Source organism: Chelonia mydas, chromosome 28, assembly GCF_015237465.2.
Source record: "Chelonia mydas isolate rCheMyd1 chromosome 28, rCheMyd1.pri.v2, whole genome shotgun sequence".
Taxonomy (NCBI): domain Eukaryota; kingdom Metazoa; phylum Chordata; order Testudines; family Cheloniidae; genus Chelonia; species Chelonia mydas.
This window is the reverse complement of record NC_051268.2, coordinates 3656003-3672477: the sequence shown is the minus strand read 5'-3', so window position 1 is coordinate 3672477 and position 16475 is coordinate 3656003. Positions and strand designations below refer to the sequence as shown.

General features: G+C 47.9%; 2 protein-coding genes and 1 non-coding gene across 6 annotated transcripts in view; 1 reads left to right on the top strand and 2 right to left on the bottom strand.

Moving 5' to 3' along the window:
* The window catches only part of LOC102943236 (zinc finger protein 883), a 2438435-nt gene that overhangs the window by 2195409 nt on the left and 226551 nt on the right, over window positions 1-16475 (bottom strand). The gene's annotated exons all lie outside the window — the stretch shown is intronic.
* The window catches only part of LOC114020163 (zinc finger protein 501), a 1907800-nt gene that overhangs the window by 1698773 nt on the left and 192552 nt on the right, over window positions 1-16475 (top strand). The window lies entirely within an intron of this gene.
* Window positions 5633-5714, bottom strand: TRNAS-GCU. Its single transcript has one exon. It is a non-coding gene; the product is annotated as a tRNA-Ser (tRNA).

Sequence of the window (16475 nt, the reverse complement as noted above, 5' to 3'; positions counted from 1 at the left end):
CAAATTTCCTTCCTGTTCCCTTGATTTTTTTAGCACAGTAAATTGATATAAAAGAAACAGAAAACAAAACAATTTCCAACATTATACATTGAGGACAGGTCTTTTTTTTCTTTTTAAGTTTTAATGCTATCTCGATTTACTCTCTGGCCGATTTTTATAAATCATCACAAATGCAGTAACGAGGAGTTACAGAAATATATAAGGAATGGATACAGTGTGACCCAGTCGATAGGCAGAGATCTGACTCCGTCCGCAGCCTGAAACAATCTCTGTGACAATAAAGAGGGCTGGGAAGGATCTGACACGGAAATACTTATATGCCCAATGCAGAGCTGGCACCAATGTAGGAAGAAGGAGAGAAGCTACAGATCGCTGAAGGGGACAGTGAGCCCCTGAAGGGTTATGTTTCCCTCTCTTAGCTAGGCTAGAATAGAAGAGGAGAAAATTCTCTCTCACTCTCGGAGGATGATGGAAATGTCAATTTGTCCTCTCTTTCTATTCCATTAAAGCTCAGAGACAGGAGGAGACATTTCCTGCCTAAGAGCCATGAGAGAGCAAGGCTAGGGAGCAGGCAAAGCTAAGGGCCCCGTTACACGGAATCTAACTCCTATCAGCTCGTGTGAGGTGCTATCAAAACCCCTCCCTGGGCTTCTAGGATAGAGTTAGGATTGGCTCCATGTGTTTTCCTGGAAGAGCCTCTAGGTAGGAGGAAGAAGAAGCAGAGAGGGTTGCGATGGGCCTAAATGAAAGAGACAAGGATTGTACTTCTTGGGGTTTGTTTGTGTTGCTCTTGTGATCCTGGTGGAGGAAGCTGAAGCATCATTTGAGTTTGTGTCAATGCCTTTGGTTAGGCTCAGTTTGTGACCCTGAGCACAGTGGATCCTTCACCCTCTGTTCTTGTCCCCTCAGGGAAATTGAGAACGGACCAGGTTCCAAAATTAGTCAGAGCAGTCGGCGAAAGCCTAGCACAGGTGATAAAAACCCACCCTCCCTGGTGGTCTAATCTAGTGGTTAAATTTCAGTGCTTTCACCACCGAGACCTGAGTTTGATTTCCAGCCAGGAAATGAAGCTTTTCAACACATATCTTCACTCGTTGTTCCCTCAACTGGTACTTCATCATGCTCAGATGGGTTTTGGATACTACGTGAAGCTCAAATGGCCTCAGAACAGAGCATAGGCATGTTCCGATTGTGGACCTTTCATACAAGTAGAGCTGTGCAAATCATTTATTTCCTTGCTTGCTAGCTAGCCTAACCTATATAATAATAATAATTAATAATCATCCAGGTTGACCCAAGATTAATTTTTTTCAGTTTTCTTGTTGAAACAAAATTTAAAAAAAATCATTTTTGGTCCACCAAAATATTGCAGTAAATAAAATATTCATCCAAAAACTATTCACCCAGCTCCATAGACTAGTCTGCAGAATTAAGCAGCTGGAGAGAAGGATCAGTAGCCTCTTCCATTCCTGAAGTCTAGCTGCTGAAGGGTGGGATGGATCAGAAAATAACAATTGGAAATTTCTAAGCCAGCCTTTCAACACACACAACACCACTTTTCCCTTTTGAAATAACATGATTTCCTTAGCCCTTTTTCACCTCAACCTCTTGTTCTTCTTCAAATGATGTTACCACAAGCTCTGAGATACTAATTTCCTTACTGTGCCCTTAATATTTTTAAAAACAACAAGGAGTCCTTGTGGCACCTTAAAGAGTAGCAAATTTATTTGGGCATAAAATTTTGTGGGCTATAACCCACTTCATCAGATGCATGGAGTGGAAAATACAGTAGGCAGGTATAAATACACAGCACATGAAAAGATGGGAGTTACCTTAAAGAGTGTGTGGGGGGGGGGGGTCAATGCTAACGAGTCCAATTCAATTAGGGTGGATGTGGCCCATTTCCAACAGTTGACAAGGAGGTGTGAGTATCAACAGAGGGAAAATTATTTTTTGTAGTGACTTGGCCACTCCCAGTCTTTATTCAGGCCTAACTTGATGGTGTAAAGTTTGCAAATTAATTCCAGTTCTGCAGTTTCTCATTGAACTCTGTTTCTGAAGGTTTTTTTTGTTAAAGAATGGCCACTTTTAAGTCTGTTATTGAGTGTCCAGGGAGTTTGAAGTGCTCTCCTACTGGTTTTTTAATGTTACAATTTTTGATGTCTGATTTGTGTCCATTTACTCTTTTGCATAGAGACTGTCTGGTTTGTCCAATGTACATGGCAGAGGGGCATTGCTGGCACATGATGGTATCTCTCAGGGAGAGGGATAAGTCAGGGTTTGAGCATTGGACTGCTAAACCCAGGGTTGTGAGTTCAATTCTTGAGGGGGCCATTTAGGGATCTGGGGCCAAAATTGAGGATTAGTCCTGCTTTGAGCAGGGGGTTGGACTAGATGACCTCCCTGAGGTCCCTTCCAACCCTGATATTCTATGATCACGTTGGTAGATGTGCAAGTGAACAAGCCCCTGATGGTGTGGCTGATGTGGTTAGGTCCTATGATGGTGTCCCTTGAATATGTGGAAATGTCAGTTTGTTCTCTCTTCCTGTGCTATCTAAGCTAAGAGGAAGAGACATTTCCTGCATAAGATTGTTGAGAGGCAAGAAAGTGCATTTCATTTTGGGCTCACCATATAAACAAAAAAGGACACTTAAGGTAGTAAGATCAAGCCCCCAACATGGGGCTCAAACCCATGACCCTGGGACTAAGAGTCTCATGTTCTACCAACTGAGCTAGCCAGGCTGTCTGTAGCACTTCATCAAAGGCACAGTCACAGTGTGAGTTGAGATTCCTTTTCTGATCTTTGCCTTCTGTCTTCATTCCTTCATTCTCCAGCTAGCAAACAGGGGTTATTACAAGGCTGGTTAGACGCTGGTTTCTACATCAGAGAGCTGGGGTTGATTTACCAGTTGGTCAGAGAAACAAGCACGGGAGGGTGGAATTTAGTGTTCTCCCACCATGGGGAGATGCTCTTTGACTCACGTAGTGGGGGAGAGTCAGAAAAAGCTTCTCAGCTCCCAGAGAGGGGGTAGACAAGTAGTTCCCCCCAAGCCACACACTCATTTTTACAGGACATCAGACCTCCTGCGGAGAAGCTTCTCAAAGAATATGTGGCCCCAGGAGTGTCAGAGAAGGGAATCACAGTTTGCCTTACGAGGTGGGTGAGGGAAACCTGTAGGTCCTTACGTCCCTCCAGCATCTGATGAAACCATTTGTGGGAAAGAGTCTGGGGTAGCCGAGCAGGACAAGGAGAGGACAGAAGGGCTTCCAGCTGGTGTGGAATCCCCACGCCCCCAGTGGCCCAAAAGAAGCAGGGTTCAACCCTTTGTCAGCTTCCTGAGAGCGCAGCGCTGACAAAATGAGAGCTACGATAGGGGGCAGCTAAAGCCATGAGACCTGTGAAAATGAATCAGCCTCCCATCAGCTGGCATCAACTCCACTCTCTGGGTTTCTATCCCAGAAATACTGTCAGCTCAATGATTTCTTCCCCTGACAGAGCCTCCAGATTATAAGCAGAAGAAGAAGAAGCAGAGAGGACTGCACTGGGGTAAAGGCAAGCAGAGGAAAATTGCTCCTCTGGTGATTTCTTTGTTTTGCTCCTGTGATGCTGATGGAGGCATAATTTGAGATTGCGACACCATGTCGTCCATTTTTTGGGCTTGGTTTGTGACACTGAGCACAGGGGATCCTTCACTCTCTGTTCTTGTCCCTTCAGGGCAATGGAGACTGAACCAGCGTCTGAGACTGGCGAAGTAGGAGCCTGAGAAAGCCAAAGCTGGTTGTCAGAAAGAAATGGCGCTACCTGGTCCTTTAAGTGGTGGGCTCTGGGGTTTGAACAGCTGAGTCGTGGGTTCGATTCCCACAGGGCAATGAAAGTTTTTAAACAAAAATCTCCATTCATTCTGCATTTGGAATTGGGAGCAAAAGAAGGCTCCTTATCCTTATCAACAAGGGAGAGAATGGCTTTTTTCTTAGCAAATATTTTTAAAGGGCACTGACTCGAGCTGCAGATCTCATTTCATTTGTATTTACAGTGGAATGATTCTTTCTAGTATAGACAGAAACTCCTCAGCTCGCCTTGGATTCCACAGGAATGCTAGAAGCAATGGTGTCTAACTAATACCTGCCTTTTTTTCGGAGAACAGGAATATCTGAGTTTTCCATGGACATTTCCCTTCCAGCACCTTGGGCCTCATCCAACAATATAGGAAACTGACATGCAGTCAAATATATGGAAAGTTTCTCAGCAAAGGGTTCACTGAGCAGGCCAGGGGAAAAGTTTTGCCAGAACACTTGGTTATAATATCCCACCCTGACCTTAAATGGAAAGCAAGGAGATGACTCTCAGAGCACACAACCAAAGTAGGTAGGGCACCCACTTACGACTCAAACCCACCGATTATGAGTGTCACGTTCTACATTGTCAATGTACTGCGCCCTTCTCCCTCCACCTGTATATTGAACAGCTAAGCCTGCCTCCCCTCAAGCCATGTCAAGTCTCTTCTGAATAAGGAGCATGGAATTTACCCAACTAGGTGGCCTGAATGCACAGCTTTGGAGGATCTTTGAATTCCCTCCAACTTCTACCATAAAATGCTAAGCAGTTGGTTTTGTAATGTTACTGGAGAGGTTGAAATCATAGAATCATAGAAACGATAGAAATGAGGCCGTTTCTTCGGGTAGAAGACAAGGATTGTGTCAGGAGGAAGCCCCATAGTCACCACTGTCATATAATGATGATATGGTTTGTACAACATGTGTCTTGTGAGGTATCATTGTAAAAGTAGTGATCTGTTGAACGTTAATACCTGGTTGGATGGTATATGCTAGCCTTGTCTGGGAAATGATGAAGTTTTACTCTGTGTACGTTATTGAAATATGTTATGAGGTTGGGAAATGCCCACCACCAGCCTTTCAGGTGTGACAATGGAAAAGCTAGGCTCGCTGCTGGCCCATTAAAGGTATCCACACTTGCAAGGTCTATCCCAGGAACCGTGTATAATGCAGACTTCTCCAAGATAGCACAGAGACAATGGACACTGTTTGACTCACATCCGAGCAAAGGAGCTTTCTAGAAAGTTGGAAGAAACTATGAAAGAGGGGAAGAGACATCATGACTTGGCCTCGCTCCCCCACAACTCAACACCTGGCAACACATCAGGAGGACAAAGACTGAACTGAAATAATTCAGAGAGCAGAAGAGAATAATGGTAATCCATTCAAATCAAAGTCCCCAAACAGACTAGTATTGGTTTTTCAGAAGAAAATGTTCAATTTGGGGGATTTTGTTTTCCCAGTCAGACCTTGCTAAGGGAAGCAGAGAAAATGTTTGAGTTGCCTCCTTCAGAACAGCTTGGCCTAGACACTCTAGCTGCGGGTCACTGTCGTGGTCTTGCTGTGGACGGGGGCATTTTAATAATTTAGGGAGGTTCCAGGGTGAGATTATGAATGTTACCTTTTGAGATAAGATATAGAGAGCTAGACAATTCTTTCAGCACCACATTTCATTTAAAGCGGGGGATCTGAGTTCCTGAGAAGGTTTTTGTTTGCAGGAAGCACCATGGTTTGGTCTGTCATTGTACCAAAGGGGGATATGGTTGTTTGTAAAGGAAGAGAGAAGACTGAACGCCTTCGATGAGGATGGGATTCAAACCCATGCGTGCAGAGCACAATGGATTAGCAGTCCATCACCTTAACCACTCGGCCACCTCATCAGAGCTGTCAGGAAAGGGCACGAGGAGAAATCTAAGGCCAGCAGAGATAGGGCCAAGAAGGAGTTTTTAAATACTAAGCATAAGCGGGTCTGAATGAGCTCCCCCCTCACATCTAGTGAGGAGCTGGGGGGAAAGACTTCAGGAACAGACCGTTTGCATAGACACGCCTACTCTGCCTAGGTACACAGCGTGACGGAGCCGCTTTGCCAGAATGACCCATTTTGGCTGGTGTCAGGTTACAAATCACTTTAGCATTCAGTGAAATGAAATGTTATTATCCTTCCTGTATGAGTGAAGGGCAGCAGAACATACCTAGTCCATCCTGATTGAGGGGCTAGGTGGGTGAGGAATACCTTTTATTGGACTGCATAGAAGTGATTGAGGACTTCACCTAAACCAGTGGTCCCCAAACTTGTGCCCTCTTCTCCGTGTCTGCGGCCCCTCGGAAGCTGCAGTCGAGAACCAGGGCTGGGAGTGGGGCTCTTGTTTCCTGGGAAGAGGGGTGTGGAAGGAGGTAAGGGGGACGAGGCTGGGCCAGAAGCCAGGGGCCCAGGCTGAGGGTGGGGTTGGGGAATAGAATCATAGAATCATAGAATATCAGGGTTGGAAGGGACCTCAGGAGGTCATCTAGTCCAACCCCCTCCTCAAAGCAGGACCAATCCCCAATCAAATCATCCCAGCCAAGGCTTTGTCAAGCCTGACCTTAAAAACTTCCAAAGAAGGAGATTCTACCACCTCCCTAGCTAACACATTCCAGTGTTTCACCACCCTCCTAGTGAAAAAGTTTTTCCTAATATCCAACCTAAACCTCCCCCACTGCAACTTGAGACCATTACTCCTTGTCCTGTCATCTTCTACCACTGAGAATAGTCTAGAACCATCCTCTTTGGAACCACCTCTCAGGTAGTTGAAAGCAGCTATCAAATCCCCCCTCATTCTTCTCTTCTGCAGACTAAACAATCCCAGTTCCCTCAGCCTCTCCTCATAAGTCATGTGTTCCAGTCCCCTAACCATTTTTGTAGCCCTTAGCTGGACTCTCTTCAATTTAACCACATCCTTCTTGTAGTGTGGGGCCCAAAACTGGACACAGTACTCCAGATGAGGCCTCACCAACGTCGAATAGAGGGGAACGATCACGTCCCTCGATCTCCTGGCTATGCCCCTACTTATACATCCCAAAATGCCATTGGCCTTCTTGGCAACAAGGGCACACTGTTGACTCATATCCAGCTTCTCGTCCACTGTCACCCCTAGGTCCTTTTCCGCAGAATTGCTGCCTAGCCATTCGGTCCCTAGTCTGTAACGGTGCATTGGATTCTTCCATCCTAAGTGCAGGACCCTGCACTTATCCTTGTTGAACCTCATCAGATTTCTTTTGGGCCCAATCCTCCAATTTGTCTAGGTCCCTCTGTATCCTATGCCTACCTGCCACCGTATCTACCACTCCTCCTAGTTGAGTCTCATCCGCAAATTTGCTGAGAGTGCAATCCACACCATCCTCCAGATCATTTATGAAGATATTGTACAAAACCGGCCCCAAGACCGACCCTTGGGGCACTCCACTTGATACCGGCTGCCAACTAGACATGGAGCCACTGATCACTACCCGTTGAGCCCGACAATCTAGCCAACTTTCTACCCACCTTATAGTGCATTCATCCAGCCCATACTTCCTTAACTTGCTGACAAGAATACTGTGGGAGACCGTGTCAAAAGCTTTGCTAAAGTCAAGAAACAATACATCCGCTGCTTTCCCTTCATCCACAGAACCAGTAGTCTCATCATAGAAGGCGATTAGATTAGTCAGGCATGACCTTCCCTTGGTGAATCCATGCTGACTGTTCCTGATCACTTTCCTCTCGTGTAAGTGCTTCAGGATTGATTCCTTGAGGACCTGCTCCATGATTTTTCCGGGGACTGAGGTGAGGCTGACTGGCCTGTAGTTCCCAGGATCCACGTCCTTCCCTTTTTTAAAGATTGGCACTACATTAGCCTTTTTCCAGGCATCCAGGACTTCCCCCGTTCGCCACGAGTTTTCAAAAATAATGGCCAATGGCTCTGCAATCACAGCCGCCAATTCCTTTAGCACTCTCGGATGCAACGCGTCTGGCCCCATGGACTTGTGCTCGTCCAGCTTTTCTAAATAGTCCCGAACCACCTCTTTCTCCACAGAGGGCTGGCCACCTACTCCCCATGCTGTGTTGCTCAGCGCAGCAGTCTGGGAGTTGACCTTGTTCGTGAAGACAGAGGCAAAGAAAGCATTGAGTACATTAGCTTTTTCCACATCCTCTGTCACTACGTTGCCTCCCTCATTCAGTAAGGGGCCCACACTTTCCTTGGCTTTCTTCTTGTTGCCAACATACCTGAAGAAACCCTTCTTGTTACTCTTAACATCTCTTGCTAGCTGCAGCGCCAGGTGCGATTTGGATCTCCTGATTTCATTCCTACATGCCCAAGCAATATTTTTATACTCTTCCCTGGTCATCTGTCCAATCTTCCACTTCTTGTAAACTTCTTTTTTATGTTTAACATCCGCAAGGATTTCACCGTTAAGCCAAGCTGGTCGCCTGCCATATTTACTATTCTTTGTACACATCGGGATGGTTTGTCCCTGTAACCTCAACAGGGATTCCTTGAAATACAGCCAGCTCTCCTGGACTCCTTTCCCCCTCATGTTATTCCCCCAGGGGATCCTACTGATCAGTTCCCTGAGGGAGTCGAAGTCTGCTTTCCTGAAGTCCAGGGTCCGTATTCTGCTGCTTACCTTTCTTCCCTGTGTCAGGATCCTGAACTTGACCAACTCATGGTCACTGCCTCCCAGATTCCCGTCCACTTTTGCTTCCCCTACTAATTCTTCTTGGTTTGTGAGCAGCAGGTCAAGAAAAGCTCCCCCCGTAGTTGGCTCCTCCAGCACTTGCACCAGGAAATTGACCCTACACTTTCCTAAAACTTCCTGGATTGTCTATGCACCGCTGTAGTGCTCTCCCAGCAGATATCAGGATGATTAAAGTCGCTCATGAGAACCAGGGCGTGCGATCTAGTAGCTTCTGCGACTTGCCGGAAGAAAGCCTCATCCACCTCATCCCCCTGGTCCGGTGGTCTATAGCAGACTCCCACCACTACATCACTCTTGTTGCTCACACTTCTAAACTTAATCCAGAGACTCTCAGGTTTTTCTGCAGTTTCATACCGGAGCTCTGAGCAGTCATACTGCTCCCTTACATACAGTGCTACTCCCCCACCTTTTCTGCCCTGCCTGTCCTTCCTGAACAGTTTATATCCATCCATGACAGTACTCCAGTCATGTGAGTTATCCCACCAAGTCTCTGTTATTCCAATCACGTCATAATTCCTTGACATCACCAGGCCTCCAGTTCTCCCTGCTTGTTTCCAAGGCTTTGTGCATTTGTATAGAGGCACTTGAGGTAACCTTCTGATTGCCCCTCATTCTCAGTATGAGCTAGGAGCCCTCCCCTCTCACACGCTCCTGCTCGTGCTTCCTCCCAGTATCCTGCTTCCCCACTTACCTCAGGACTTTGGTCTCCTTCCCCCGGTGAACCTAGTTTAAAGCCCTCCTCACTAGGTTAGCCAGCCTGCTGGCAAAGATTCTCTTCCCTCTCTTCGTTAGGTGGAGCCCGTCTCTCCCCAGCACTCCTCCTTCTTGGAACACCATCCCATGGTCAAAGAATCCAAAGCCTTCTCTCCGACACCACCTGCGTAGCCATTCGTTGACTTCCACGATTCGACAGTCCCTACCCAGGCCTTTTCCTTCCACGGGGAGGATGGATGAGAACACCACTTGCGCCTCAAACTCCTTTATCCTTCTTCCCAGAGCCACGTAGTCCGCAGTGATCCGCTCATGGTCATTCTTGGCAGTATCATTGGTGCCCACGTGGAGAAGCAGGAAGGGGTAGCGATCCGAGGGCTTGATGAGTCTCGTCAGTCTCTCCATCATGTCGCGAATCTGAAGAGCAGGGGCAGAGTGGAGCTGAGTGGTGCTCCCTCCCTGCCCTCCATGGGGGCTGGCTCAGGCCCTGAGGTGCCCCCATGAACATTCCTCTGTGCCTCTCTAGCAGGCATACCCCACATTTTGGGGACCACTGACCCAACTCGCTAAGCAGGGACTAGTGATGCCAAAGCCCAGGGAAAGGTAGAACAAGTGCAGGGACCCCGGCACTGGAACCATGGCCCTGTTCCCCCCCTTCTGAATGCAGCCCCACCCTCTTCACGCCTTCCACCCATGGCCCCATCAACTACGTCATCTCTGTTCCACCCCTTCCCCCATTGCCCCACCCTGCTCGCTCCTTAACCCCCCTGTGGCCCTGAGACCAGAGAAGCTCTGTACCCCAGCTGCAGTCCCCCGGCCATAGCAGGGAGTGAGAGCACCTCCAGCCCTGGGGCCGACATAGGGGAGACTTTTCCAGGGGGCCTAATTTTGCCAGGGGCCCTAATTTGGCCAGGGGCCCTAATCATGGGCCCCATTGGCCCATGTGGCAACCCACCACTGCCCCCTTGGCAACACAGCTTTGGGGAGGCTTAGCTTCCCCGAGCCTGCATTACATGCCACCCAGGCTACCACTGCTCAGTGTGTGGCCAGTATCTCTGTGTTCTCTGCTGTTTGTGCTGGCCTTCGGGGTGGGCCACCCGGGGAGGCACCCAGTCATCAAAGCGGCACCATGCAGCAGTGCAAAGGTGCACTCTGCCAGTGTAGTGTCAGAAACTGCTTCCTGGGGCGGGGGGGAGGCTCCCAGATTTCTCCCTGCTTCTTCCCAGCTCAACCCCTCCCACAAAGTTCCTCCGGGGCCCCATAGAGGGTTGCAGGGGCGTGAGGAGCAACACGAAGTGTTCCATGCATCCTGGTCACTTTCCCCACCTGGGCTGTGCTCAGAGGCGAGCATCAGAAGCTGCTTCTCTCTGCCCTCCCCTTATACAGCCCAGGGGAGGAAAGTGACCTGGGTGCAAGGAGCTCCGAAGTCACTCCTCAACCCCCGCAGCCCCTAGGGGTGCCCGGAAGAGCAGCATTCCAGAGAGAAGAAGGCAGCAATGCCAGCTGCCCCATGCACACAGGTCAGTTACCCCACATGGGTGCAGGAGGGACACAGCAATTAGGGGTGAATGGGGTGCAGGAGGGGAGTATGGGAGTTAAGGGCAAAGGGGACACAGTGTAGGGGTTAGGGCACAGGAGGGGGCAGGGGTTAGGGGTGAAGGAGGTGCAAGGGTTGGGAGTGCAGGAACTAGGGGCAAAGAGGGAGTGGGGAGCCCACAGGGGCCTAGGGCAAAGGGAGTACCAAAGTACAAGTTTTGCCCAGGGTGCCATTTTCCCTAAGGCTGGTCCTGGTGAGGAGTTTCCCCATTGATAACATTTCTTGCTGGGAGGGGGAAGAAGAGAAAAGAGGTGTTTTCTCTCTCTCTTTCCTCTCCATTTTTTCCCATTCCTTCAATTCCGGAATTCTCCCTTGTATTTCAGACTGGGATTAAAGGCAGCTCCAGACTTTCCCTCTCTCCCTTCTGGGAAATCAAGTTCAAGTTTTTACAAGGAACTAAAGAAGCCTCAACGCTGCATCTGAATTAATGTCACATTTCTCATTACTTGACAGAAAGAAATGTCATGTCAATCCCAGGTGAGTCTGCTCCAGTCATGCTGTAGGGGATTGCGTCACCACGTGGTCATTTCACTTCCCTCCTCAGTTTCACCCAGAGACACAATTTCCTTTGCACAGATCCATGAACAGCAAAACCTTTCTGTGTCTCTAGTCTGAGCGAGGGCATTCAATTGCATTGAAACCTTCTCTCCTGCAATGGCAACTTCAGACAGAGGGGATGTGGCCACCTTCAGCCCTGACAGTGAGATATTCCCTCTCCTCTTTCTTCATTCTGCTGCTGTTATTCCATGAAACGTGAACGATGGAATAAAAAGCTAGGTTTACTCCAGGGTGAGGAAAGAAAGGAGCCACCAACTCCCCAAAAAATCTCAGTGACCCAAAGAAAACCCGCCCCTGCTATTGGAGATACAACAGGAAAAGGGACTGTCTGAATTGTCAAAGCAGGGAGTGAACAATCTACAGCAAAATCATTAACCACAAACACACTCTAACCATGCTCCAGCCAGTAGGGAAATGGGCAGAATTTCTCGCTATTCAGCCATGGCCACACTTACAGAACTGCACAGCAGTGAGTGTGCTGGGTAAGCTGGTGTGAGCAAACAATTGGAAATGACCGTTCAGTGAGAACAGAACCATGGTGTAGAAAAGCCCCTGTATTAAGTGGTTGTGGCTGAGTGCTTAGGGAGCTGGCCTAGGAAACCATGAGGGTCTTTCTGTGGAGGTTTTGTTCTTGCCAACTAGGGAAGGCTGGTGTGTGGTGTCTTCATGGCTGTACTTTCAGTGCCTGAGCACCCAGGGAGCCAAGTCTAGTTTTCCTCTCAGGCCAAGGACAGGTCTACACTTCAAACATTGAGTCTACACTGCTGCCGCTTGGTAATGAAGATGCTCTGTGCAACGGTTTCTGAAACTTCATTTCACTGCAACCCCCCGCTGCCAAAGAAACTTACTACATAACCCTGGGAAGGGGGACCAAACACCAAGCCCCTCCACACTGGGCCGGGGGGAGCTAAAGCTGAAGCCCAAGCCCTGCCCCACTGGGGGGAGGGCAAAAGCAAAGCTTAAGGGATTCAGCTCTTGGTGGCGGGTAATCAGACTTTTGGCTTCAGACCCAAGCCCCAGCAAGTCTAATGCCAGCCCTGGTGACCCCATTAAAACAGGGTCACGACCCGCCTTGGGATCTTGTCCCACAGTCTGAAAACCACTGCTCTGTGCTGATGGGTGTTACAAATTACACCTGATAGGACATGCACACAAATGCTACGAATTCCACCTGGTTGGACACGCACAGTTCGAACCTAGGCTGAGGCACATAAACAAAGTCCTCAACTGCAGAGTTCCCAGAAAACACCAAGTTTATTACGCTTGAGCGTGGTGCCCCCCTGCTAGCCAGGAGGGGACCCCGAATACAGATTATACAAAGGTTATATACTTTTTAGCAAAGCATGTTGCCCTCGTGCATCAGAAACCTTAGCCAATAAACAAACCCTTTTCTTATCTACCACCTATCCCTCCTTGGTGCATTCCTCCTGCTAAACTAGTATGTTAATTACACAGCATGGTCCTAAAGCCATGCATCAGTAACTTTTATTATCAGGATGGGAGGCCTCACATCAAAGGCCAGGAGATAGGGAGTTAGGGACAGACAAAGAACAGATACGAGGAGTCAAGGCAGGCTGGAGACAAGGAGGAGGATTTTCACAGGAATGCAGTATCTAAGAACACTCCTCCTGGTGCATGATGTGCTTGCTTTTAGATAATGGTGGGCCCCAAACCAAAATGGAGTCACGTGTGCTAACTTTTCCTTAACATGGGAGAGAGTTTTCCTGTCAGTGTAGTTAATTCACTTCCCCAGGAGGTGGGAGCTATGTCAGTGGGCGAAGCTATGTCATTGGGTGTGCAAGTTGTGGTGTTTACTACATTTATGAAGTTTAATCAAACCCCATTATTAAAACCACCTGTGGTCTGGGAGTAGAAAAGGAGCTCGCTGAAGCAGGGTCTGTCAGCTGTATAATTAATTTTGCTGGGTGAAAACTAATTAAGGTGGTGGGATATAATTGGTTAAATAATCATGTTACAATATGTTAGGATTGGTTAGTTAAATTTCAGGAAAATGATTGGTTAAGGTATAGCTAAGCAGAACTCCAGGGTGGGCAAATTGGAACCATATTTATCTAAAGGGGGAAATGGGAACAGGGACATAGGTGTAAGGCTCTGTGGTGTCAGAGCTGGGAAGGGGGACACTAAGGAAGGAAACTGGAATCATGCTTGCTGGAAGTTCACCCCAATAAACATCGAATTGTTTGCACCTTTGGACTTCGGGTATTGTTGCTCTCTGTTCATGCGAGAAGGACCAGGGAAGGAAGTGGGTGAAGGAATAAGCCCCCTAACAGCTATGCTGTGCAGAAGAACAAGAACCACATCCAGTTGGGGTTCAGGAGTCTGATGAGCAAAGGCAACTGGGTGCAGGCTAAAGTCACCAGCACCTTGGCTCCTTCACATTCAACCAGCAGCTAGGACAAGGACATGGCATGAGAAGAAGACAGTGGCTCTGAGCAGGAATATAGCCACCAAGAAGCTGGCTAAAGCTGCCAAGATCCCCAGGAAGGCCACCACGCCCATGTCTAGGAATAATCATCAGAATGCGGTGACTGCTGGGGGACCAAAAAGGCAGAGAAAAGCCCTCAAAAGGTGTAATCTGCCAAGCCCCAGAAGGTGGTCAAGATCCCACCTAAAATCAAGGCTGCAGAGCCAACTTCAAAGCACCCAAAGCCAGGGCTAAGAAGGTGCACTGAGAAAGAAGTGAAGAGATTTCTATTGGGATGACTCCTGCTCCCCTAATGGCTCTTTTATGAATCACCATGGACCACCCAGAGAGATCAAAGTCCTGCAGAACAAACAGCCCCTTGGATAGTATAATGAAGTGGTGGCAGTGGGGGGAAGGGTTTCTCTTCCAGAGGGGAAGTCCTGTGTTTTGTGTAACACCTCCCAGGTGTGTGATGCACTGACAGGGCAGCTGCCTAGAGCTCCCACATGAGCTCATTCTCTTTGACCTGCTTCTCTTGTTATTTCAGAACCAGCAGGAGTGGGAGTGTGTCCCTGTCACTTCACCAGCTATAGAACAGGCTCTGTCTGCATCCCATCTTTGATTAATCCCACTTTTTAATGTGTTCCTATTGTGATACTTTCCCAGTTCTCTGCCTCATTCTAACATTCTGGTCAGAGATTGACTATGGGGAGGAATGGACTAGTTTGCATGACATTTGGTAAGTTGCCATAGTAGGTGATTGAAAACTCTGCTGGAGGTGGGCAAGAGCCTGTTACAAACATAAAATAGCTAAGCTTTACCAAACGTACCTGTTACACATTTAAACCTTCCTGTACACACACAATAGAAATCAACAGCCTCTGGAACAACTCTGACATCATAATAAAAAAGGCTAACAAAGGATGTGCTGTCGTCATCATGACTAAGTTGGAATAAGAACAAGAGGCTGCTAGGCAGCTCTCTAACTCCACATTCTACAAGCCATTATCCTCTGATCCCACTGAGGATTACCAGAAGAAATGACACCATCTGCTCAAGAAACTCCCTGAAAAAGCACAGGAACAGATCTATGCAGACACACGCCTAAAACCCTGACCAGGGGTATTCTATCCACTTCCCAAAATCCATAAACCTGGAAATCCTGGGCGCCCCATCATCTCAGGCATTGGCACCCTGACAGCAGGATTGTCTGGCTTTGTGGACTCTGTCCTCAGGCTCTATGCTACCAGCACTCCCAGCTATCTTTGAGACACCACTGATTTCCTGAGGAAACTACAATCCATTGGTGATCTTCCAGAAAACACCATCCTCGCCACTATGGGTGTAGAAGCCCTCTACACCAACATTCCACACAAAGATGGACTACAAGCCATCAGGAACACTATCCCCGATAATGTCACGGCAAACTTGGTGGCTGAACTTTGTGACTTTGTCCTCACCCACAACTATTTCACATTTGGGGACAATGTATACCTTCAAATCAGCGGCACTGTTATGGGTACCCGCATGGCCCCACAGTATGCCAACATTTTTTTGGCTGACTGAGAACAACGCTTCCTTAGCTCTTGTCCCCTAATGCCCCTACTCTACTTGCGCTACATTGATGACATCTTCATCATCTGGACCCATGGAAAAAGAAGCCCTTGAGGAATTCCACCATAATTTCAACAATTTCCATCCCACTGTCAACCTCAGCCTAGACCAATCCACACAAGAGATCCACTTCCTGGACACTACTGTGCTAATAAGCAATGGTGACATAAACCCCACCCTATACTGGAAACCTACTGACCACTATACTTACCTACATGCCTCCAGCTTTCATCCAGGACACACCACACGATCCATTGTCTACAGCCAAGCTCCAAGATACAACCGCATTTGCTCCAACCCCTCAGACAGAGACAAACACCTACAAGATCTCTATCAAGCATTCTTACAACTACAATACCCACCTGCGGAAGTGAAGAAACAGATTGACAGAGCCAGAAGAGTACCCAGAAGTCACCTACTACAGGACAGGCCCAACAAAGAAAATAAGAGAACGCCACTAGCCATCACCTTCAGCCCCCAACTAAAACCTCTCCAGCGCATCGTCAAGGATCTACAACCTATCCTGAACAATGATCCCTCACTCTCACAGATCCTGGGAGACAGACCGGTCCTCACTTACGGACAGCCCCCCAACCTGAAGAAAATACTCTCCAGCAACCATACACTACACAACAAAAACACTAACCCAGGAACCTATCCTTCCAACAAAGCCCAATGCCAACTTTGTCCACATATTTATTCAAGTGACACCATCATAGGACCTAATCACATTAGCCACGTCATCAGGGGCTCATTCACCTGCACATCTACCAATGTGATATATGCCATCATGTGCCTGCAGTGCCCCTCTGCCATGTACATTGGCCAAACTGGACAATCTCTATGCAAAAGAATAAATGGACACAAATCTGACATCAGGAATCATAAGATTCAAAAACCGGTAGGAGAATACTTCAACCTCTCTGGCCAGTCAGTAAAAGATTTAAGGGTGGCAATTTTGCAACAGAAAAGCTTCAAAAACAGACTCCAATGAGAAACTGCTGAGCTTGAATTAATATG